General features: G+C 36.2%; 1 protein-coding gene across 6 annotated transcripts in view; it reads left to right on the top strand.

The window, feature by feature from the left end:
• Nucleotides 1–24,481, top strand: part of CSGALNACT1 (chondroitin sulfate N-acetylgalactosaminyltransferase 1) — a 981,568-nt gene that overhangs the window by 268,882 nt on the left and 688,205 nt on the right. The window contains exon 1 of one of the 6 annotated variants that reach the window (XM_044059412.1): nt 7,124–7,790. The exons of the other annotated variants lie outside the window; for them this stretch is intronic. The gene's annotated coding sequence lies outside the window, so the exon portion shown is untranslated. Of the gene's footprint in view, nt 1–7,123; nt 7,791–24,481 lie in introns of those variants that run through there. 6 annotated transcript variants of the gene reach the window in all.

The following is a 24,481-nucleotide window of genomic DNA, read 5'->3' as shown; positions in this document are numbered from 1 at the left end:
TCTCTTCAGTAATATCAAAATCCACCTGCCTTTGTTGAAAACTGTATATTATTGCCATTCAATGGGTAAATATCGTAGAAAATTGAAGGACCGTATTATTGAACATAGGTCTGACATTCATAGATCTATACAAACTAATGCTTTAGCCAGCATTATATGGAGAATGGAAATGAAAATATTTTTACATTTAGAGTTATTGAAATTGTATATAATAATTGTAGAGGAGGTGATTTGGATAATAGGCTTGAAATATCTGAATATAAATGGATCATTAAACTTCAAGCAGATAAAAAAACAGAATAAATGGCAATGTTCGTTTAAAACCTGAGCTTAAGCATAAAGAAATGTGTCAGATAATTTTATTTTAGCTGTAACTTTAAGGAATCTAATTGTGTCGTTATTATTTTGATTGGTGGGCTTGTTAAATAAGTTAATTAAATGTATTATAAAATGAAGTTGATTCATTTTAATGGTTTTTAGCATTGAGGAAGGATTTTGTTATCCGAAAGCTTTGCATTTTGATTTTACTCAATAAACAGCTCTGTATGATGTTTGCAGAACTCGTTTTGTACTTTTTTTTGCCATTTTATATTCTCATACATTTTAAGGACAATGATACAAAATGCCTTAAAGACTACATGTCTGAGATTACTGTTCAGATAAGAGAAGAATGAACCCTATACAAAGATAAGACAGTTCTGCATTCCTGCAAACAATAGTCATAAATGGTTGTGTGATCACTCATTGCACTACATCTGAAATTGACAAATGTACAAACAACTGAGAATGCACACGTGCCTTATGTCTTAGAAATACTGTGAATAATTTGGCACTTGCTTGTATGCACAAAGATTTGCATTCTTGCTGCATAGCTATTTCTATGGCAAAGAGGTATAGACACCCTTACTGTGTTTTGCAGGTTCATTGAAGTGACAGTTGAAATCCAGACTTGTGTAAAAATCGTTAATGTGTACTAATATTTATTTTGTAATCTTTATTTTCTTTCCTTTTCTTTCTTTTTTTAATATCATTATTTGCACGTGGCTTAGTTCAAACATGGGAAATGAATAAATACAATATTGATTTATTTATTCCTTCATTTATTTGACATTTGTTTACTGGAGTGGTCTGACTGGGTCTACAGAACCTCTTTTCAGCAGAGGCCTGTGGAGAAAAGCTCCACATACAGTACAATACAAATACAGTATAATCCAATACAACGCAAATAACATTAGAAATACTGTACAAAAATACATTGAAAAAACATAAACCATGCTACAAGATATTACAATATATACTACACATCTAGACAATTCTGTAGAGTTAAAATATTATAGACAATAATAGTCACTTTCACCATATACATAGCTTATGAGTAGATAGTGTCCAAAATAGTATGTAGGTAATGCAATATATGACAGTGGCTGCTATAGTAAATGAAAAAATAGAATGTTGGTTTCAGTTAGGAAAATAATCGCCAGAAAGTTAGTGATGCAGAAAGACAGTGAGAGAGTTAAGAAGAATAGAGGCATTACAGTCTGAGCAGTAACTTAAGGATATGGTATAGAAACAGAAGTAATTAGGAGAGCCTTGGGATCTTGCAGACCATGAGGGAGTAAAATGTGACAGAAGAGGAGTGTGAGGCTAATATGGAAGAAGAAGAAGAGCTGAGCATTAGGCAGGCTTTATGCAGGAGCAGAGCCATGTATTTTTGAGATGATTTTTTAAAGAGGCTTTGAAATGGATTAGGCCAGGCATAGACCTGGTAACTAGAGGTAGTGAATTCCATAGCACAGAGAGAGAGTATGAATACAGAGAGTGACCTGGTTTTCTTGTATGTTTTGAGATAGCTAAAAGATTTTTGTCTTCTGATCATAGGGATTGATTTGGTGTGTAAGGTGTGACTAGATTGGCTAGTGCAGGGCAGGCAGTAGGAGTGAAAATAAGGTTGTGCATGGCAGATAGCTGAATAAAGGCAAGTTAGGTGGGGAGTTCAAGCCAGTTTAATTCTAGTAGTGGTTTACAGTGGTGTGTGTGATATTCAGAGTTTGTGGCAAACTTTGCAACTTTGTTGTAGCACTGTTCCATCTTACTTAGAGTAGAAGTAAATGTTTTTGCAAGGGGAGTTTTGGTTGCTGCAATAAAAAATGTTTGTTTCTATAGAAGTCACAGTTTTTGATAATTTGTTTTTATATTTTGCTGTATATGGGAGTCAAATTAAAGTTTATCTATAACTCCTATAAGTTTGGTTTCCTGCACTATTTCTGTGACAGTGTTGTCAGATGCAAGGATGTTAAAATGATTCCTGACAGGGGAGGTGTTTTTGGGGTGAAAGAGTACTAGTTTAGTCTTCTTTGGATTAAGAAAGAGTTGGGTATTTCTTAGCCAGGATTCAACATCAGTAAAGGACTGTTGAATTTTTGAAAGTAGTTCTAGTGGTTGAGAAGTTCAGATTATCATAGAATCATCATCGTATTGAATGAGGGTTCCAGGGTGACAGGCAGTGTGAAGGTTGTTTGTGAAAATGTTGAAGAGTAGGGGTTCTAGGATGCAGCCTTGAGGGATGCCAGTAGGGTTATGCAGAAAGGGTGGGAATTCATTGGACCATTTCACTGCTTGTTTACAATTCTTGAGGTAACCCTGAAACCATTTTATTGTGTTATGTGAGAAGCCTAAGTTAGATAGTATGTTCAATAGTAAGGGGTGAGACACTGTGACAAAGGCCTTGCAGAGATCGAGGAATAATGAGGCTGTATAGCATCCTGCATCTCTGGCCTTGTTCACAGTGTCTGTAAAGGATAATAGGACTGTAGCTGTGCTGTGACTGGGTCGGAAGCCATGTTGGGTTTTGGTTAAAAGATTGTTTTGTAATTGGTATTGCATTACCTGCTGATTCATACCTCTCGTGATAATTTTGGATATGGGTGACAAGATGGATATATGATGGTAATTGGATTGTTTAAAAGAGTTGCCTCGTTTATGGATGGGGTTGATGTGAGATTGTTTCCATATGATAGGTACTTCTGATTCATATAAAGACCTGTTTATAAGGATACTAATTGGATAGGCGATTGAGCTGACAGCCAGTTTGATTTAGTGTGGTGGAAGATTATCAGCTGAGGTAGAGCAGGGTTTTAGTTTTTGTAGCAGTTTCTTAATGGCGTCAGTGGGTATGGGCTGAAATGAGAATGGGATTTGTATGACACTTTGTTGAGTGGGGGGTTATTAATGACAGGGTTAGAAGTAGCTGATGGTCTAGGGTTGGTGTCCAAATAGGTTGAAGAGTGGGGGGTTCAGCATTAGGGGTGTTAGTAGGTCTGATATTGATTTTATGAAGTGCTTGTTAAAAGTTTTAGGCTATTTGTGATGGAGTGGTATCAGGTGATAGGGTGTGCTCTCTATTTGTTCCAGGGTGAAGCAGAGAAGATATGGAATGCCAAAATTTACTGGGATTGATTTTATGCTGGAGTTGAAGCTGGGAATAGTATGACTTTCTTATCTCTGTTGATTAGTTTTGTTACTTTGTTACATAGTGTTTTAAAATCGACATGACTTTGTCCATTTTTCTTTAGTTTCCTGGTCATCCAGGCTAGGTCCCTTTGCTTCATCAGGTGTTTTTGATTCCTTTCATACGAATGGGAGCTAGGGTATTAAGTATGTGAAGGAAGGTGTTATTAAGTATAGTACAGTATCATTAAGGGGTAGTCATTTAAGGGGTGTCCAGTCTATTTCATGTAGGAGATTGTTGAATTTATGCTGACAAAAATTAGTTGAGCTCCTAACTGATTTTATAATGTGTACTCTTAGTTGTTGGGAGTTTGCTTTAAGGGAATAAGATGGCAGATGATCGCTCAGAGAGCTAGACAGTGTACCAGAAGAGAGGTAATTGGCAGGGTGGGATACTATGATCGAGTCTAGAGAGGATTGGCAGGTCAGATCTTTGCTGTATCTTGTTGGAGTATTGATTAGCTGAGAAAAAACATGCATATTTATACTATTTGTTGAGGTGTTTGAAGCTATGGTTTGCCAGTCAATATTTACATCTCCTAAGATTATTGTTCTGAGGTTTATTGTTTGGGATGTCCAGAATAAAATATGTTCCAACACTGGTATATTGTGACCTGTGGGATATATATTACTATTATGCAAATCCTTTTTGATGTGATGAGGTTCAAAAAAGAGATTAGTACCTCAGAATTAGAAAAGATGGGTATATTACTGGTGTTTGGTGTGATGTTGAACGTAGAGTGATATAGAAGGGCTACCCCCCCCCTTTTATTTTTAGATCTATCTCTTCTGGTTACTGCAAGGTTTGGAGGTATTATTTCAGAGTTTTTTTACATTGGGGTGTAGCCATGTTTCGGTAAGGGCTAGCATGTCAGGTTTATTTTGATCAATCCAGGCATCCAGTGGGGCTATTTTATTACATGTACTTCTAAGGTTCAGTGCAAGTATGTTTAAATATTTGGGATTACTCTTGTGGTTAGGATTAGAGGATGGGCCTTGGTTAGGATGTATGTTTCCACATTTGAGAAGATAGTTAATGAGGAATGAGTGCCATGGGAAGTGTTTTTTATTCATAGGTGATGGCATCAGTTGTGGTTTCATAGGAGTTGGGGGGGGCAGTTTGTGGCTTGAATATAGGGGAAAAGTTGGGAGGAGATATATGAGAAGTTGTGTTGTTTATTGGGGAGATGGTTGCAACATGTTGTTGATGTGTATCGGTGTGTGGGGTATGCAAGGATATAGTTGTAGCGAGGTTGAGAATTAAGAGTAAATACGTTAGACAGGTTAGAAGGAGCATGCCAACTGTGATGGTGGGTTTAAAAATAGTAAAAGTGGTATTTATGTGTTAGTATACATCTCTATTTACATCTTATGGTACATTCTATCTAGTGCTAATACATGTAGTACTAATACTTGTCCTATAATGTACTTTTATGATAAACACTACCTAAACTACACCTGTGAATCACGTGTGTGTGTGTGTGTGTGTGTGTGTGTGTGTGTGTGTGTGTGTGTGTGTGTGTGTGTGTGTAGCACATCTGCTAAACATGGTGACCCACATGTTATATACAATTATTTTTTTTTCTGGAAAAAAAAATGCTGAAAGGTATGTCTTCACAATCTCGGTAGTGGCGTGGGTAAGGGGAGCATTTCTCTGAGGGATTTGAGTTTTCTAGCAGGTATTTAGCCTTTAATATGTTACTTATCCTAGGGTAAGAATCTGACCAAATACCAAAGGTATATAGCTACAGAAAGGCAGTTTGTTTCTCATGAGCCATCCATTTGTAAGACAGTTAATCTGTACAAGGGTCTCTTTGTGGAGAATGTATGACAAATATCACTGTGGAGTTAAATATTTTTGCAAGTTTAATAGCCAGACCGTGCTGTAAGTTTTGTAGAATATCATCACCCAATATATGCTTTGGCAATAATATGGTCAGAGAGACTTTGATGTTTGCATTCTGCGTAATGTAATTTCTTAACCTAAATGGCATGATCAGTTTCCTCTGAATTATGGAAATGATGAAAGGAACATAAATCTCGAAAGGCATAATTTGATACCATTATATTCTCAGCTATTGGACAGAATTGGGTACTTCATTACTGATTCTTATAGCTACCATGTATAAGACTTGCTTATTTCTGTCTGAAGGCAGACTCTTAGGGTCATATAGTAATATTTAATGTTTTTCATACAAGAGGAAGCTGTAATTTTGCCAGTTTCCCCTCTTTCCTTTTATTTCTTTAATCTGGTGTTAAGACATGGTGCTGGAGACTCGTTTGCATTTCACTTTTGACATTCTGATCAGTTGATCACGTTTGTGATAGCTGCAGTTTAGGCTGAATGACCATCGTCTTAGCCCTTTTCTGAGAACATTTGATGTACATAGTGTAAGTGACTGACATTACTGACTTACTGTGGCCAACATGGTGTGCCATCATAGCAAGAGTTACAGGGACCCTGGCAAAGGGAGCTTGCAACAAACGTATTATAAGTAGAGGAGCTGTGTAGTGTTGGATTATTGTGGAAACAAAGTGCACAAGGCTGCCTGCAAGTCGCACACTATAACAAGCTAATCTGTAAGCTTGCTACAAGCATAAGAAATGGAAACGCATCATTGAATTAATATTGGCAGCGATCCAGCAACAAACTTACTGTGCTTAGTATACCTTTTCAAACAAAACAGGAAAGTTACTGCAGACAGCACAGTGTAGTAAATGCAGTGAGGGTCCTGGCCTGCTTTTTGTGGTCAGTATCAGCATTGTGACAGTGGTAGTATGGCTTGTCTAGTATACACAAGTCAGCTGTCCGTCACTGAGTCTGCAGAAACATATCTAATTGTGTAGACTTTGAGAAACTGTGGCACTCTTGTACATGTGAGCAGCATCACGGCGGGTGTGTTTCTGGGTATTGTCTGTTTGTGCATAGTCCACACTATGAAACTCGGTAGTGAAATATGTTTTGCAACGTCTGCGTAGTAGCTCTGCTGATCTGAATATGCTATTTCACTGTGCTTGTATACTGATATAATGACACTTTTACCAAATTGAACAAGCATCTGTACATGTTGTTTGTATTGTTTTCAGTCTTGAGGCCATGTGTAGTATGCACCTCATCTCGTAGTTCTACCTTGCAGTAATCATTCTCACCTGCTTTGAGTGAAGCACTTACTTAAAGCAAAATAGGATCCCTGTCAAACATTGTCTGCCATCAACCCCAAACTACTGCAAGTAATTTCTGTACTGCCAACTAGATATGTTTCATAAGAACCAACAGCAGCTGCAAGCTTTACGAGTTTATTCAGAATATCATCGTGGGAGACACATGTTCATCTTGATAATATAAAAGTGAAAAACATTACAATTTCATTATCTGTTTTTCTGCTTCAAACATACCTAACTGCCACCCAGTAATTAGCTTTTGTTATTTCTATACAAATGAAAAATGTGTTAAAATAGGAGGCAGTCCTTCAATTTTAAAATGTAATTCAACACTAGCTTGCCTGATGCTTTTGGCAGCATGCCTAAGTTAACAGATCACAGTGGGTCTTTGCTTGGCTGCCTCTCATGTTATTAACAGTGTAGTGTGAAAGGAATAATCAGACACATTATATTCCCGGACGTGCACAAAAAAGTTTGTATGAGTTGCTTAGAGTTTATGTTTCTCCTGCAAACCTAGCGCACATGACTGTCCAGTGGAGCTCTCAGACCCAGGATTATGAGAAGTGTAACAAAACTTGCCTTATCTACTGAAATGGAAATTCTCTAGTAATCTAAGACTGACTGGTTCCAGGGGACTACAGGTTGTTGATTTTGAGGAAAGCTATTGAATAATTTGAAGGCTTAACTCTGGTAAGGTAGAAAACTGCAAACTTATAAATATAATGTGCAGTTTGAATATCAGAATAAAAGATGTGAAGATGAATGCTAAACCTCACCCCAAGAAGGATACTGCTTATATTATGAATGCTGAAGATTTTTTTCCTTGGTTGTTGGATGATGTTTAAAGTTTATTTCTTGACAAATATGCAAGTGCTGTATTTATTTCTTCAGCAAATCTGTAGGAAAATACATTTTCCATAGACTTGTCAATTTCAGCTAATGGTACTTCTAAAACCAGGTGTTTAAATACAATGACTGGACTAACTGGAAATATGAAGTGCTCTCAATGAGGATTTTATGATGACTTTTTCACACGAGTGACAAAATAATTTGTCATTTGCCTTTCAGGAGCAGGAAACAGACCTCTGTGAATCAGAATATACCATCCAAAACTGATAACTGTGAGTTACATCGTTTGTACTGTAGGGCTCTTATAGTATCTTACTTATCAATAATTTTAATGAGCACCAGCGTTGCCTGTGATTATCTGTCCATTTACTGGTACAATTATAGGAAATAATTCGTTTGTCTTTAGTATACAAACAGTGTGTAAATACTCAGATTTGTCCAAACTTATTTGTACATCTGTAAGTATTTAATACAAAAAATATGCATGACTTAACTAGTGTTAGAATATGTAGTAAACACTTTCTTCAACTGCTCATGATTTTTTCTTTAACGTTTGATAAACATTTGCAGTGCTATCTCATTAACGACACTGAAACCATCCGTGCTGTTTCACTGCACTTTGACATGCATGATCACGCATCACTTTGATTCTGATGTAAAACATGTTTTGTCCTGGATAGCTGTGTAGTTTTTGAAAAAATGAGTACCAAATCATAAGCACGATAACAGAGTTAATACACTTTTTTGTTAACACTTAGAATCTACAGTAAATGATAAAGAATTCTAATCTGAGAATTTGTACTTAGGAATAGAACATTATTATTTGTATGCCTGACAAAAAGTGGTTTGGTTTAAGTTACATTCTGAACATTTTCTAAAAGCATTTCAAAACAGTTTTATAAAGTAACTACACATAATTTTTTTGAGACATTTATCATTTATGTCACCTTATTGTTTGTTTATAAAAAGTTAAAAAATATGACCACTTCTTTGTAGAGTATAACAAAAACAAATGCACACATGTTAATGATAACATTTAAAAACCTAAACAAAGCAGATTCTGGACACAGCTTTACGAAGAATGAACATTGCTTAAAAAAAAAAAAACTTCCATTTTCATGGCAACATCTGTATGACAGCATACAACCACTTGTATGGCATGATTAAAATAATCAATTGCGGCTTAAGCTTATCTTGCAAACATAACTTTTTCTTATGTAATTAATGATGCAAACAAATCATTTCATAAGAAAGTTACCCACATGGCAACTTAAAAACAAACTAACCATGACTGAAAATTCGTAATGAGGTTGGCTTCATAAAGATTGTGCTGATTATAGTAGTGTAGAACTGAGCAAGTCAATCGTACATCCTGCAAGTATGGCGAGAGGCACTGTAGCAGAAATGGGGAATCCTGATGCTGTAAAAGCATGAACTTAAATAACAGTATATTGAAAAATACTTGGCAAAAGACTTCTTAGAATTGTGGTGTTGCTCAGCGCTGCTGCAGCAAAAACAAAACTGCCTATAAATCTGCAGTACTTTCCTGAAAATCAGCTGACATGGCTTATACTGGTGACAAGTTTAAGTACTACATGAAATGTTTCTTACTACATGAAATGTGTTAATTCTCTGTGGATCATATACCACCCAAACATCACAGAAAACCTGCTAGGAGAGCATTCAAAGTATTTTGGGTCCTGCTTCGTCTTTACTGTGTAACCTGATAATACAGGTTAACATTGGTGAAAAATTTTGCATAGTTTTTCTACAAAAAAAAAAAAAAAAGTTGTTTTGGGTACTGCCATGAAGCAATGTAAAAATGTTATATATTGCTCTTTATTTACAGAATGAGGTACAGTGTTTGGTACTATGGCAGTGGTCCAGTTATGGCTGCAAAGGGTCAATTTTGGATCAGCCTATGTACCTAGTTGACAAATGAGGGAACAATAAATACATATCCCACTTACATTTCATAGATGTGAACCAGTATGCTCTTTTAGTAATATTCTGGGTACTGAGCACACCACGCTTTTTGGTAGATGTGGCATGTTGAATGGGTGCATATTCTGTGCCACACTGCCAAATAACTATTTGACATACAACAGTTACATCAGTGAGACTAGTGTACCTTCAATGCCATTTGCTTGCTGCTAGTTTATTAGCACTAATGTAATATCAAACTATGAAGAAATACTATTTTATAAGTTTAGACTTACATTGTTATATGTAGGTTTAGCAGTATGTGAGCATAGATGTATGCTGTGTGCCACAGTTTCTAATTTAATGCAGCCATGCATTATAGTTTCTTTCTATGTCATGTATGCTGACTGATATACATTACTAGACACCGCATGGCTATGTTTTTATAGCTGTATAGCTGCCGGTACATGCAGTCTACTAAAATATAGCTACTATGTAACTTGTAAAGCCATTGTAGTAGGCAATAGTGACAGTAAGAATCTGTATTTTTTTTGTCTTTTACTCCCTGCACTAGCCATGAAAAGCTCTGCATTACTGGTCACTCCATGACCTCTTTGTTTCTTCCAGGGATAGAAAATTATGGCCACTTTTTTCTTGGGGAAGAGGGTTGCATTAAATGAGAGTGGGAGTCATTATACGTGTGCTTGGAAAGGCTGGGGTATTCCTTTATGAAACCTTATCTTTCCTCCATGCATGCCTGGTCATACTGAAGAGTTTGGAGTACAACAAACCTTTGTAATATGTGCTAATAATTAAGTAACAGAAATGAAACTTACAAATAACAAACTACTACTAATAAAGCAAACGAATCCACAGAAAAATATACTTTATTCTTTATTGAGTGCTTTCATCTGAATGTATCAAATGGGTCTACTTCTGTTCATTGAAAATACTTTTTTTTGAAAAACAGAAGTACAAACCCAGTTCGGCGAAAGTGCACTTCACCGAACTGGAAAACAAAAATATAAAAACCCTGCAAACAAACTTTTGCAGGGGGGCAAGCCCCCTGCACCCTCCATGGGGGTCTACACTCCCCCACTTATATATAATAACTCCAAGATCGCACTACAGTGGGGAAATAAGTATATTTCCTTATCCCCACTGTACCGTGCTTTGGTAAACCGGGAAAGTGTGTTTGCAGGGTTTTTCTGTTTTTGTTTTCTGGTTCGGTGAACCGGTGTTCGCAAAAGTGCACTTTCAGTTAAGTGGACATTTGCTGAAGTGAGTTCGTACTTCTGTTCTTCAATAAATGTGCTTTCAATGAACAGAAGTAGGCCCGTATCAATAGACTTCTTCAGAATTAATTAAGTAATGCTATAAACCATTTAAAAAGCCCTCCAATAAGATCATATGTTCTAAAACACCAATAAAAAGTCATCACTAAATAAATAAACATTAGGAATTAACCAATTAGGTATTAACCAATCATCGTTAACAACTCTTTGCACCACCCCCTAAACAAACCACATTATATTAGTAGTTCAAACAATGATTTAAACCAATCATATGTACAAAAAATAAATATATTAATATGTACAAACATCTGAAAATTAATATTGTAAAAAACAAAACCAAAATTAATGATCCTACTTAGACTTTGTAAGATCGAAGTCGTGACACACTGCTAATGGACAAGTGATCATTGAGGCCAGGTGAAATGCAGGCATTAAGTTCAATTTGCCATACCAATTCTTTAAATTCCACTAGACCAACCCACGGCCCCCCTCTTGGATCCAAGCCAACCCCTTCAACAATAGAAAAATAAAAACTAAGCAAGAGAAACTTGTCAATATGCTTAGCCAAGGCATTATTTACATTCTTATTTCTTAAACTGTGCTCATATATTCTCTCCATAAATTTTCTGTGTCTGTCCAAATTTTGTAAAAAACTATTTAAAAAGCAATAATGACAGAGGTATTAGGAGCCTGCATTATCTGAAGAAAATAGGCACTCATAAATGTGGATGTTGTAAACAATGTAAGTTTATTTCTAAGAGAGAAAGTGTTATGGTCAACAAGTGAATAATTAAACCTAATGGGTATTTTAACTGCAATTCTAAAGGGGTGATTTGCATGGCTTGATGTAAACTCTGTGATGCCTTCTTTGTTGGAAAGATTAGCAGCAGCGACTATTGGTTAATTCCTAATGTTTATTCATTTAGTGATGATTTTTTATTGGTGTTTTAGAACATATGATCTTATTGGAGGGCTTTTAAATGGTTTATAGCATTAATTAATTGTTTCTGAAGAAGTTTGTTGATACATTCAGAAGAAAGTGCTCAATAAAGAATAAAGTATATTTTTCTGTGGATTCGTTTCCTTTGTAATATGTACCAATGACTCCATGTGCAATGCGATGCAATACATTGGTCTTGCCTCCCCCACTTTATAGGCTGCTAACTATATGAGCCCCATTTTCTCTTGGGACTTCTGCCATGGAGTGTGTATATAGACATATGCCCCCCCAACCTAGCAGCAAAAAGTCTGCTAAACATTATTATTCCTCACCTTCCATATGCCAGCTGCAGCAGGTACCTGAGCTATGAGTGGAACTCAGGCTGCCTGGGCTTTAGTCAGAGCTTTATCTCTCAATGTCAAAGGAGGTGGTACTAGTTGGCATCTCGGAAGCCCCTCTGTTGCTGGCCCTTTTAGTGCCCTCCAGTGGCTCTTGCCGCAATGATAAAGTGGCAGTGCCACTAGTTTGATTATGCCTCGCCTACTAGGGTGAAGTTCCAGCCACAACAGCCTCATATTATCTTTCCCAAGATGGCTTCTAAGTTGTGACCTGTATTTCAACATGCTCATTAGCATAATATTGGATAGACTTAGATACATTCAGCTTGCCTGCTTAATGCAGACTTTTTTTATCCTCATATATCAGAATTCTGTTTTATGGATATATTCCAGAGAAAGGGCCCAATTCTTAATGTAAAACAGTCATGAGTCTAACACAGAGTAAATAAATAAGTGCATACTTTTCCCTATCTTAAAATATCAGTTGAAAAACAAATGCATTTTAAAGTTTTGTGCGGCCAAAGAAATCCACTTTTGAAAATGGTTAATATCTACTTCATACATACATACATACATACATAAATAAATAACTCCTATGAAAATGATCCTATAATACATTTATTTATCACTGTCTTAGGTTAACCATTGGGCCAGATTCCAGAACAAGTTAGTGTACGTTGTATAAGTCTTCCCTAATTCTGAAAGACATGCTGTCAGTTTAAGAGACTTGCTTATCTGTGAGGCCTATCTATGAACAGGCTTACACTGGACACCAGATTCCAAAACAGCTGCTCTCAGTGTAAGTAGTCACTTATGCAGAGGGCAAAAATGACAAACAGTAACTTTCTTTCAAGTGAAACAAGGAAATAAGTACAGTAAGCAATGCAGATATCACTAGGGATCCACAGAAGTGCTAAAAGGCCGTGTTTTAGGTGGAATTAGCATTTCAGGGAAATAAACAACAAGCATACAAACAAAGCCAGATTCAGCAGGCCTGGATCTAGTCTATGCTACAGCAAACAAGGTGTACCAGTTTCAGTAAGAAACAGTTAGAATATGCAGGCACTATAGGCCTTTAACCAGAAATTTCCAGCTCAGAAGGGCAGAGTCCAGCCTCTCCTCCCACAAGAGTGCAGACCGCGATCCTTCTTAATGTAAAATAACTGGCCTGAAGCCCAAGTGCTTAAACAAGAACTAATACACTTTTAGAATAACAGACACTGAGCCCTTAATCAGCAGTTCCCAACTTAGAAGGATGTAAGCTACCTGTCCTGCCACCACAGTGCAGGCCACAAACATTCCTAATGTAAAACAACTGGTCTGAAGCCCAAGTGCTTAATCCAAAAGACTTAGAAATGATAGCTACACTTTAATCAAGTTACTACCAAGCAGTAATAAATACAACTGAATATTTTAAAGAATGCCTGGATTAGTGCTCAAGTTATACAAACAAAGCTAGATTCAGCAGACCTGGATCTAGTCTATGCTACAGCAAACAAGGTGTACCAATTTCAGTAAGAAGCAGTTCAAATATGCACGCACTATAAGCCTTTAACCAGAAATTCCCAGCTCAGAAGGTCAGAGTCCAGCCTCTCCTCCACAAGAGTGCAGAACACGAACCCTCTTAATGTAAAATAACTGGCCTCAAGCCCAAGTGATTAAACCAGAATTAATACACTTTTAGAATAACAGACACTGAGCCCTCAATCAGCAGTTCCCAACTTAGAAGGATGTAAGCTACCTGTTCTGCCACTACAGTGCAGACCACAAACCTTCTTAATGTAAAACTGGTCTGAAGCCCAGGTGCTTAAACTAAAAGGCTTAGAATGATTCACACCAAGCAGTAATAAATACAACTGAGTACTTTTAAGATGACGCAAAAGCAAAATAAAGTAGAAAAAAACACAAATACGGTAAAAGCAGATCATTTATTTATTTATTTTTAAGTGGAAAGAGAGAAAGGAGTAGCAGAAACTAAGCTGATTGGCCTTCTCAAATGCTCTCCCTGTACTGGGTAGAATGAGGTAATGACACTAGACTGGGAGGATGGTTCCAGATCAAATTTACACTAGGGACGGGCAACTGCAAAGCCACCAACTTTGGCTAAAACAAGATGTCCCTGAATTATGTGCTCAGACACACAGCCTCCACAAACACTAGGCCCAAATACAAGCCTGAATATGGAAATGCTACAAATATCCCCACTATTTAGAACAAACTGCAGAAATGCTACTCACAGCTGAAAAGCAGCAGTGAGCCTTTAAATGAATGTTTTAAACAGCTAAAGGAGCCTCTAGAAAAAAGAGTTTAACTGCAACAAGTTATCATAAACAAACGACCCAACAGTTGCATAATAAAAGTGGACAATTTCCAGTTACTACCTCACACACAGTGAAACTAGCTAGAAAAAATACACAGTACACAGAATGCTATAAATAACAAAGAAATAAAGAACAAAATAAACAAAAAACAGGATACTTAATGTTATATATTATAACTCCGAGTTTGCTGAGTGTCCTTCCTTTGATTAGCTCACTGTAAAATGCATTGCCTAAAAAAGGTGCTATAGGGTTGGAAAGAGCCATGGCCAGCATCCGGAATCCCAGGGGTGACAGATGCAGGCCATCTCTGTCAAAGCATTGAGGTCTGTCGATCATGTTGTTCTAGACAGACACAGATACTGGATCCCCTTAGAATGACACCAGAAACTTAGCCAATTGTTGAAGTCAATCATTTTCTGCTTTCTTTTTAGCACTTTGAATTTGGGTTTGCATTGTTTTGTCCAGTTCAACTGTATTCCCCACTCAGGTATAGTCTAAAAATTAAAAAAAAAATACAAATAAACCTGTATGCCACCCAATGGGTAGCCAAATGCCCTTTTCAGGGAATGCAAGACATAAGAATAAGTGAATCCATCTAGGCCAGTCACAAATGGAGTTCCCTAGCGGTTAATACTGGGACTACTCCTGTTTGGCATTTACTTCCCAGATGCCCAGACCAATACTAATGAATTGCGGTTGACAAAGTTTGCAATATATGGCCACCACAGTGAGGAAGTCATATTATATAGCACATCTTATAAGTAGGGGCATTGCAGCCAGGTCCAGGGAGGCTGTTGTCTGCTTGTACTTGGCCCTTATTAGACCAATCATCAAGTACAATGCTCCCTTTGGTATGTGCCTGCAAAGGCACAGACGTTCCTTACCAAAAGTATCCAGGCAGTCCAACACATGAATTATGGGGACCACCTTAGGTCTGTTTCCCTATTCTCAGTCTCCTGCACACTACTAAGGGGTGACCTCTTCCTATTCTTTAAGGCCCACTCAGACCCTGCACTGATAAACTTGCTCTGCTTTTTCCGAAATCTGAACAGGACATGCTACAGACACAGATACATCTCACAAAGCTTTCCACTGCTCTGGAACAGACTTCTTATCCATATTTAAACAAAGTGCTTCCCAGACCCAATTTAAATACAATAAGAGAAAGTGGATGGGAAACCACACATTTATCCCTGGGGTGACACCTATGTCTCTGTTGGGCAGAGGACAGAGGGCACTAATGTGCTGCAGAATTGTAACTTGACAGTTTCCTCTCTATAAAAAGGAACAAGTAGCACTTGGGAATTTGACTTGTCTAGGTTTAAAAAAGCCCCCAAGCCATTTGCCTAGTATCTTTCTATGTTTATATCTCTGTATAACTCTCTGGTCATCATGCACATAACTTTTGTTTATTTCTGCTGATTCCTACCCTTTATCAAAGTAATGTTCTTGCATAGTTTCTTTAGAGTACATTTTTATATCTACTCTTGTGCTGTCTACCTTTAGCTTCCAAAGAAATAGTTCCTTCTGATGTAGCTTTCCTAGTAGAGTTCATAATTCTTGTCTAATAGCAGGTTTATTATACATTGTTTTCCCACATTAAAAATTGTACTCTCCTATGTTCTTGGGATTCAATACAAACCTTAACTAAAAAAAATCTTAATATTATATCTAGTGTTGCTTTCTTTTGTGCAGACTAAATGCAATCACTTGGTAATTTATTATATCTGTTGATAATGTTATTTATGAGTTATACCTTCTTTCCATGTGACACTCTGAAAGTCCCATTGTGCTGCTATGTCACTCTTCTTTAAGCAATAATCCACACCTGGCTGTGGGTAAATTCCACATTATTCATACAGAGGAGAACAGATTATTGCTATTATACCATACCATACCATTACAGTAGAGAGTCAATTATCTGAACTAATTGGAACCGAGGGTAGTTTGGATAATCACATTGTTTGGAAAATCAAACATATAATTGAACCGGATAAAATCCTTCTAAAATCTTGTTTTGTTCTGCATGCAGGAATACACTTTTCAACCATTCAGTGATTCCAATGGACAATAAAGAATATTTTTCACACATGAGCTAGCTACAAGCTCAGAAAAACATGCTCAAGCAAATAGTATAATGTTTACATATTTAGACTTTATGATTTTTCCTACCTGAAAACTTTGGAAGGCTGTTTCTGGTAATCAGCGTTTCTGATAAGTGACATTCAGATGATCGACTCTCTGCTGTATTTACAAAAAAAAAATTGCCTACCTTTTCAAATAATGAACTTGTATTTCCAGGTTTCTTGTTTATGTTATGTTTTTGCCATCTTCCACAGTTTCAGGACAGTGCATTAGGTTCAATGTAGTTTGTGCCACTTTTATTTTTTTTTATTTTTTTTTTTTTATGACTTAGGTATGCAAACGCATATTACAGTTTGTGAGTACAGTTGCAGATTCCTGACAATCTGTTGGTGAGTTTGGAGAATTATTTTTCAACTTTTAGTGACTTCACTTATTTATTTATTTTTTATTATGTCTGTCTTTGGGAAGAGTAGAAGCTCGTTTCTACCGTGTTGATACATGTACATATTTTCTTCACTTATCAAAGTGGAAAACATGCACAGGTCAATTCAATTTCCTCAGTGGAAATGTCAGTGGTTTTACACAATGCAAGCAATGTTTTGAGCAATATCATCCAGTTTACATCTATGTACACAGCCAAGGGATGATATAATAGACCTAAAAGGAGGATTACAAACATTCTTATGGGTCGCCATATCCCAAAGAGGGATCCAATTCTTACTTGTTCAACATGAAATAATAAATGCATCCAGAGTAATAACATCATCATGTAATATGCCCGATAATTGTAGGTCAGTTCTCTTATAGGCCAGAGTATTTCTCTGATGATGATCTCTTATTAACAAGAAGAGTCACTGAGAAGTGAAAACATATTAAAAAAAACTTCCCCTCCCCTTCCTTATTTTGATTGGTCACCTGTCTTGACACCATCATCATCCTGAGAAACAGGACTGGCAGAGGAAAATGTCTGATTGCTCAAACTGTGTGCAGTACCAGAAGTATATTTATTCTTGTTTGAACTTTCTTATGTTTTCTTTCATATATTTGTTATACTTTTTAATTACTATGAAGTCTCCCTGATGAAAGAGTTCATGTATTTTATTATTCCAATATATATATATATATATATATATATATATATATATATATATATATATATTCTTTTTGGCTCTCTTTTTCCAAACAAACCAAGTGCAAGCAATAAAGATTTTATCTACAATATCAGTATGAGAATTAGAATGTGATAAATCTCATATAAGATCATGCCCTTATTAACAGTAATAGAATGTATAACAGATGATTCTGTACAGGCAGATGATGGTGTCAAGACAGGTGACCAATCAAAATAAGGAAGGGGAGGGTCCCAAAAACCCCTTACCCTTTACATCCTAGAAAAAAAAAAGATGCTAGGCAGTTTTATCCATCCCACAATTATTATATTTTCATTCTTAATCTCACATATACAACATAGTGGCTTTCACAGATAAATAATTTAACACCAGTCACCAAAGTAAGTCAGACTGTACCAAAATATTACCAAAGTGTTGTTGCTAATACTATTTGACTGCTAATTTTTTATCTGTAGAAAGATTCTGCCATGAACCAATTAGTTAGTACTTATGTGGGACAGTAGAATACTATTGTTCTTTATCTTATGGGAACTGATCAATAGTTAGCCTCTGTTACCAGATCTTTACATAATATTTGTACATATTTGGTACATCCAGACTCCTCCTTCTCTTGCTTTCCCTACATCCTTTTGCCAAAAATGCATATTTAACAGTCAACATCATACTGACCAATATCTTCCTGTCTTGCCTCAAAACTTTCAAATCCCAAAATAAGTGCAATGAGGCAAATAAAATAACAAGGTTAAGCAACCCTATCTATACTTGCTCCTTAACATTATTCCCCTCTTAACAGGATTTAAATAACACCACCGCACTACTACTAAAACAATACTCAAAACATTCATTATGAGAAGGAAATGGATGTACATCCATAAGCAACAATTTTAATCAAATATACTGTTTTTTTTAGAAAAACTCACCTTAAAATGTTAAACCAAATTCTAAAATTCAGATAACGCTTTCTCCCATTCCAACTGTAATAATTCTTGTTTTCCAAAACTGGCAACCAACAATGGCATCTCTAGCTGAGAAAAATATACTCCTCCTATCCGTACAGTAATACTAGATTTATTCATAGTCAGACATGCAAAACCCAAATAATATCCAGTCTGAAAAATAACTTCTTTAAGCAAAGTTTATTTTTCACTATGAAAGTAATCCTCTGTGTACGCAAAAGCAAAACTAAACCATACTCCAAATCTCAGCCAGTATCAGGTTAAAAAAAAATGTTGGCATTTTTAAAGAACCATATTAGTAACTAAAGTAAACAAAATACCACTCTTGGGGTAACCTTGTTTGATTATCTTCCTAATGTTAATCCTCTTACTAAAGCATCCATTAAGTAATATTTCATCCCAGGTCAAATCAAAAACAGAATGCTGTTCAGTGCTATAACCCTCCAAGATGTTCCACAGCTGGGCTTGATGAGCCTTATCAAAAGACTTTTCCACATGTCAGGACATGAATTTTCATTCTTTCTTTTCCATCAGCTATTTCTTAAATCAAAACCAGTATTTATTTATTTTTTGCTTGTTTACATTTAGTACCAAATATACCTGTGCCCACTAAAGTCCCCAGAATGCTATTAAACCACATCTACAAAATGTTCATCAGCAGTTTGTAATCCCAGTTACACAAAATGTTCATCAGCAGTTTGTAATCCCAGTTACACAAAATGTTCATCAGCAGTTTGTAATCCCAGTTACATGGGGTAAGAGGCCTCCTGTGCCATGATTACACTTTTGCATCCTTCTTCTATATAACTCTGTAACACTCATTTTCCATCTTTACACCAAAATACAGAAACTCATTAAGGACAGCAAAAATATCCCCTTTTTTATACCCATATCAGTATAATACCCAATGCAATTAACCTCCTGTACATGCTAACTACAGCATCATTTACAACCATAGATATCCTGTTCTGCTGAAAATAATTCTCCATTTCCATTTATGATTACTTCCATCCTAACTTCTGCATATTGAAGACACTTACTGGAAGAGAGGTTACATCCTTTTTTACCAAATAGGCATTGTCGCTCTTGTAAATCTTTCATTCATTGTCTATTTAAAGTAAATACCTTTCCTTCTAAAGTCACTCTAACCTATTCTAGCCCAAGAAAAAGTCAAAATCACGAATGTATTCTTTAATAATTATAAACTGGCCTCTTGATAAATAAATCCGTCTTATTCTTAACTTTAAATGTAACCTATGTCTTTGCCTAGAGTGCAGAGAATGATTGCATGCCAGCATAATCTACTCACAGACATGCAGTAGCATTGCCAGGATTCTGCTGTGCTGTCCTGCCAAATGTTTAAACACTTTTCTCTCTTTATAATATCAGTATTATCACCAACAAAAGCCTGTTTGTCCAACCGGTCAACAAACCAGCTGCTATTCTTAGATTTGTCTCTGCCAGCCCTGTAGAAGCAAAAATGATCTGTTTTTGGTTTTCAGTGACCCTCTGACATTTATAAAAAAAGTATTGCCTCCTCGCAGTAAGATGTTCTTGTCTGGGATGCCTTCTGTTGCAGAGACTGCTTGTTATCGCTGTGTTTGCATGGACTTTTTCCTGGGTACATGCACTAGGCTAACTAGTGACACGAAATTCTTCCTAGGTGTGCATGCAGTGTGGTGCATGATGTGGAAGATGAGCTTGGCAGTCCATGTTTGCTCTCCACATTGTCTGTTTAATCCTGTGGTTGTTGGTGGCTGTTTATGGGATCACTATAGGAGGCAGGTGCAGCTCATGAGCATGTGTGGATGGAACTGTATCTACCCACAATGCCTTACATCCTTATTAATTGTGTACCTCTCCTTCTAGGATTGTGAGCCAAATCTCTTGCAATAATTATACCTATATGGACTAATATCAAAGGCTTTTTGAACATAAAACAAATCAACATTGGTAATAATGGTAACAGTGCATAAAGTATAATTAATATCACAGGCTTACTACATTTTTTCACATCTTGTGTTAATAGCCTACCATCTTTACCTATAAATACATCCAAAATTTGAACATCATTATTTTAACCTACACAATGATTCCTAAACATTCATCATGGCCAGTTGTCCATCTGACATCATTACCCCCAATCTGTGAAACTGTTAACTTTGTAGTGCAGTCAAATACCCGCTATCTGAAAGGCAAATAACATCATCTTCCATTCACAGCATCACTTTAGTATCCATAATATTCCTCAAGTCACTGTTAATACTGTTAAAAGTTGGGGTAAGATTATTTACAGCAACCTTTTTCCTTTTTATTTTTTTAAGAATCTCCACTTTAAACTTCCGCTTTCACATTTTTACTTCAGTCCCAATAGTAATCTTGCTTTCCTCATCTGCAGTGCTTTTACTACTCCCTTCCTCACTGTCATCAGTATCAAGAAAACAAAGTTATTTTGTGGCCGAACAGTCAAAATGTGTGAATCAGATTTCATTTTCTGTCCCATCCTCTAAGTAAAGCTGTACCTAAAACGACTTCTTCAGGATCACATAATATAGCAAAGTTATCTGGAACAGTAGTAGCTTGTAATTCAATGGAATACATCTGTACTGTTATCAGGAGGGTACTGACTTGAGCTTTGATACATACAGGAAATGACATCAGGAGGGTACTGACTGAGCTTTGATACAAACAGGAAATGACATCAGGAGGGTACTGACTGAGCTTTGATACAAACAGGAAATTACATCAAGAGGGTACTGATTGAGCTTTGATACACACAGGAAATGCCCCTCCTTATTACACTTATCACATGTCATTCTACTTTGTTTAAATGTATTATTCCCCCTCCCCAAATTGTGAAAAATGACATTTTGGATAAATATTTATCAAGTGTAAAAATTCTTCACAATGATAACATGATCAGAGTTTCCATCAGTACTGTACAGTTCTTTTATAATTATTAAGAATCAGTAAATGAAATAAATGCAGAATCTTTCCATCAACAACATCCCAACATAACCTAAGCTTTCCATGCCCTGGTACATAAAAGGCATTCATTACTGGGTAGTTTAAGTCATACAGAGCGTGACACTTTGAAATAATTTCAGATATTCTCCAGAGAAAGGTGAGCAGGAGGAAGGTGAACAGTCAACTTCTTTCTACTTTGCAAGTTAAAATATATGGTGTCAGCTAGTATCTAAAGGGCTTCCAATGTACAACTACTGCCTATGCTGGATGTTGGATAAAATGGTATGTTTCTCCCTGTGGAACAGTACTTGCTATATGGTGTTGCTTTTTATGAATCATGGTCTTGCCAGTCATCACAGAATGTGTTCCTTGAATCTGCACTACAGGATGTTTCATTTGTTACACAACAGACTTCCCATGCATTTCATGTTTATATTAAAGCAGATCACAGTAAAGGGTGAGATAAAAACAGATACTTGGTACACTATGTAGAGGAACATCTATTTACCTTTCCTCTTGGATATCATCTGCATTTATCTGCACTCTTGGCATTTCATCAGTAGTTTATCTGCACTCCTGTGCATCATCAAAGCTAGTAAAATCCCCCTCAAACCTGCCTTATTTATACTTTTTTTCTAAAAACTGAAGTGAAAGTTTACCTACTGCACATACAAAACATAGACACTGTTATTCCTTCAATCACCTTAGTTAACCAAAGACATCCCCAAACCCAAATCTTTTTTTTTTAAGTAATTGAAAATAGAAAAATAGAATCACTGGTTACCATAGGGCAAAATACATATTTATATATCACAAATCACATTTACTATTTACTATAATACGAAACAAAAGGATTTTAAAAATACTAGCACAAACCTCACACAGAGCTGTGCCCTCCAAGGATGGCAAGGTCTCCCTAAATCAATGCTTAAAAATGAACTATTTTTTCTTAAACTTAACAAAGTTAAAGAATAAAAAGGAAAATAAAATGTCAAATGCAGCAATCCACACAGAAGGCAAAATTGCAGGCTAAATAAAAGGATAAAGTTCTAATTATCTAAACTAAGTAAATATCAACTAAATAACATTATGAAATCTATAAACAACCAAATCCCAAAACAACTCTCACTAAATTAATGTGTATATGTACATATTAAATAATAAATTAAGTCACTACAAAACGATTAAATATTACTTCAAAAGTAGTGTACAAAGCCATTTATGATAAACTCCAGTCTTATATAAACATTTGCAAAGTAACTGAAGCCCTGTTTCTTACAAACTGAGACTGTTAATGTAGCCAACTGAAGTGAGTGAGAAACATTGTTCTTAACATAAGGCAGAAATCTGATACACATGGAACATGCGGCTGGCTGTTCTGTATGGCACATGAAATCTGATACATGGAACATGTGGCTGGCTGTTCTGTATGGCACATGAAGTGTGCTTTAGGGATATGGACCTCCAATGAGGGTTCACATCTCCCTAAACTTTGGTACTCAAGGCCACATACCACACCCATCTCTCTCTTGCTGTCTTGCTCATATGTATTTATATATATGTTTAAAGAGTAAACCATGACTGGGTCTAAGTAATGCATCATTTATCCTTGGCTAATGTAGAAAGCAAGTGCACTCCAGAGTCTAACACTGTCCATACATGCAGCAGTGGATTATTGCTATTATGCACTGCCATTATTTACACAAACAGAAATTGTTTACCTTTTTTAAATAATGGAATTATATGTCCAAATGTCTTTTTGGGTAGTGTTGTTCTGCCTTTCTCCATGGCTTGGGGATGACTTGCTAATGCTTGAACAGTGCATTAGGTTGAATGCAGTTTGTGCCACTTTTTCCTTTTTAGGACTCAGGAATGTGTTTCATTCCCACCGTTTACATGGGACACTTGTGGATTCCTGATGTTTTATCTAAGAGTTTACAGTATTTGTACTAGTAGCCTTTTCTATTAGATTAACTCAGCTCTGCATAACTTTTATATTTGAGACCTGTCTATATTACTTTTCCCTGAAAGTTTCAGCTTGCTGGTGTCTCAATATTCTTGGCCAAAGCTGTTTTAGTGGGCATGTAGATAAGGCTAGCTTTCTAACACAATCTGCCTTTCTCTATTACACTCGCATTATAGTAGTTAATTAATGTAACTTCATTGTCATGCAATAATTCTTTTTTTTTCTGCTTTTTCATCCCTTGTCCTAGATAAAGATTATGTGTTAGCCCTCAGCTCTCAACCAACCATCACTGTTTGTCCTAATGTACATTGTTTCTAACTGCAAAGGCAGTGACTGAGCAGGAAACAAGAACAAAGGGTACCTGCACAGTGGATAAGCAATATTTCGTCCTGCCTGTATGTTAGTGTTTTTGAAATAACTGCTACAAATAATCTTATGTCCCCTCAAATAATTGTATTGCTATAAGACCTATTGCCGTACTGACCACAACAGGTATGGACACATGACATGGAATGTAGTCAGCACCAACCCCTTACCTCCGCTAAAGGCTCTGGTCCAAGTTAAATAGCGGCATTTTCAAATCTAACTTCCTGTTAGTTATTCTCACATTTACACACACACACACACACACATATATATATATATATATATATATATATATATATATATATATATATATATATATACACATACATATATATATATATATATATATATATATATATATATATATATACACACACACACACACACACATATATATATATATATATATATATATATATATATATATATATATATATATATATATATATATCAATAACCTAAGGCCATGCTAAAGGCCTTCGGCCGATACAATACCATCATTGAAAAACTCATCAGCTTAAATGTCAACCCATACATCACAAGATGGGTAGTGACAGAACCCACAGGGATGTCAGACTCAAAGCCTGTCACAAGTGGTGTCCCACTGACAAAGTTTGCAGATGACTGCAAACACATCTGACACAGATATCCTTCAGAAGGGTCTCACAGAAGCGGA

This window comes from Protopterus annectens, chromosome 17.part0 (genome assembly GCF_019279795.1).
Source record: "Protopterus annectens isolate FY-2018-M chromosome 17.part0, PAN1.0, whole genome shotgun sequence".
NCBI classification, from domain to species: Eukaryota; Metazoa; Chordata; order Ceratodontiformes; family Protopteridae; genus Protopterus; species Protopterus annectens.
The sequence above is the reverse complement of the archived record's forward strand: the minus strand, read 5'-3'. Positions and strand labels throughout refer to the sequence as shown.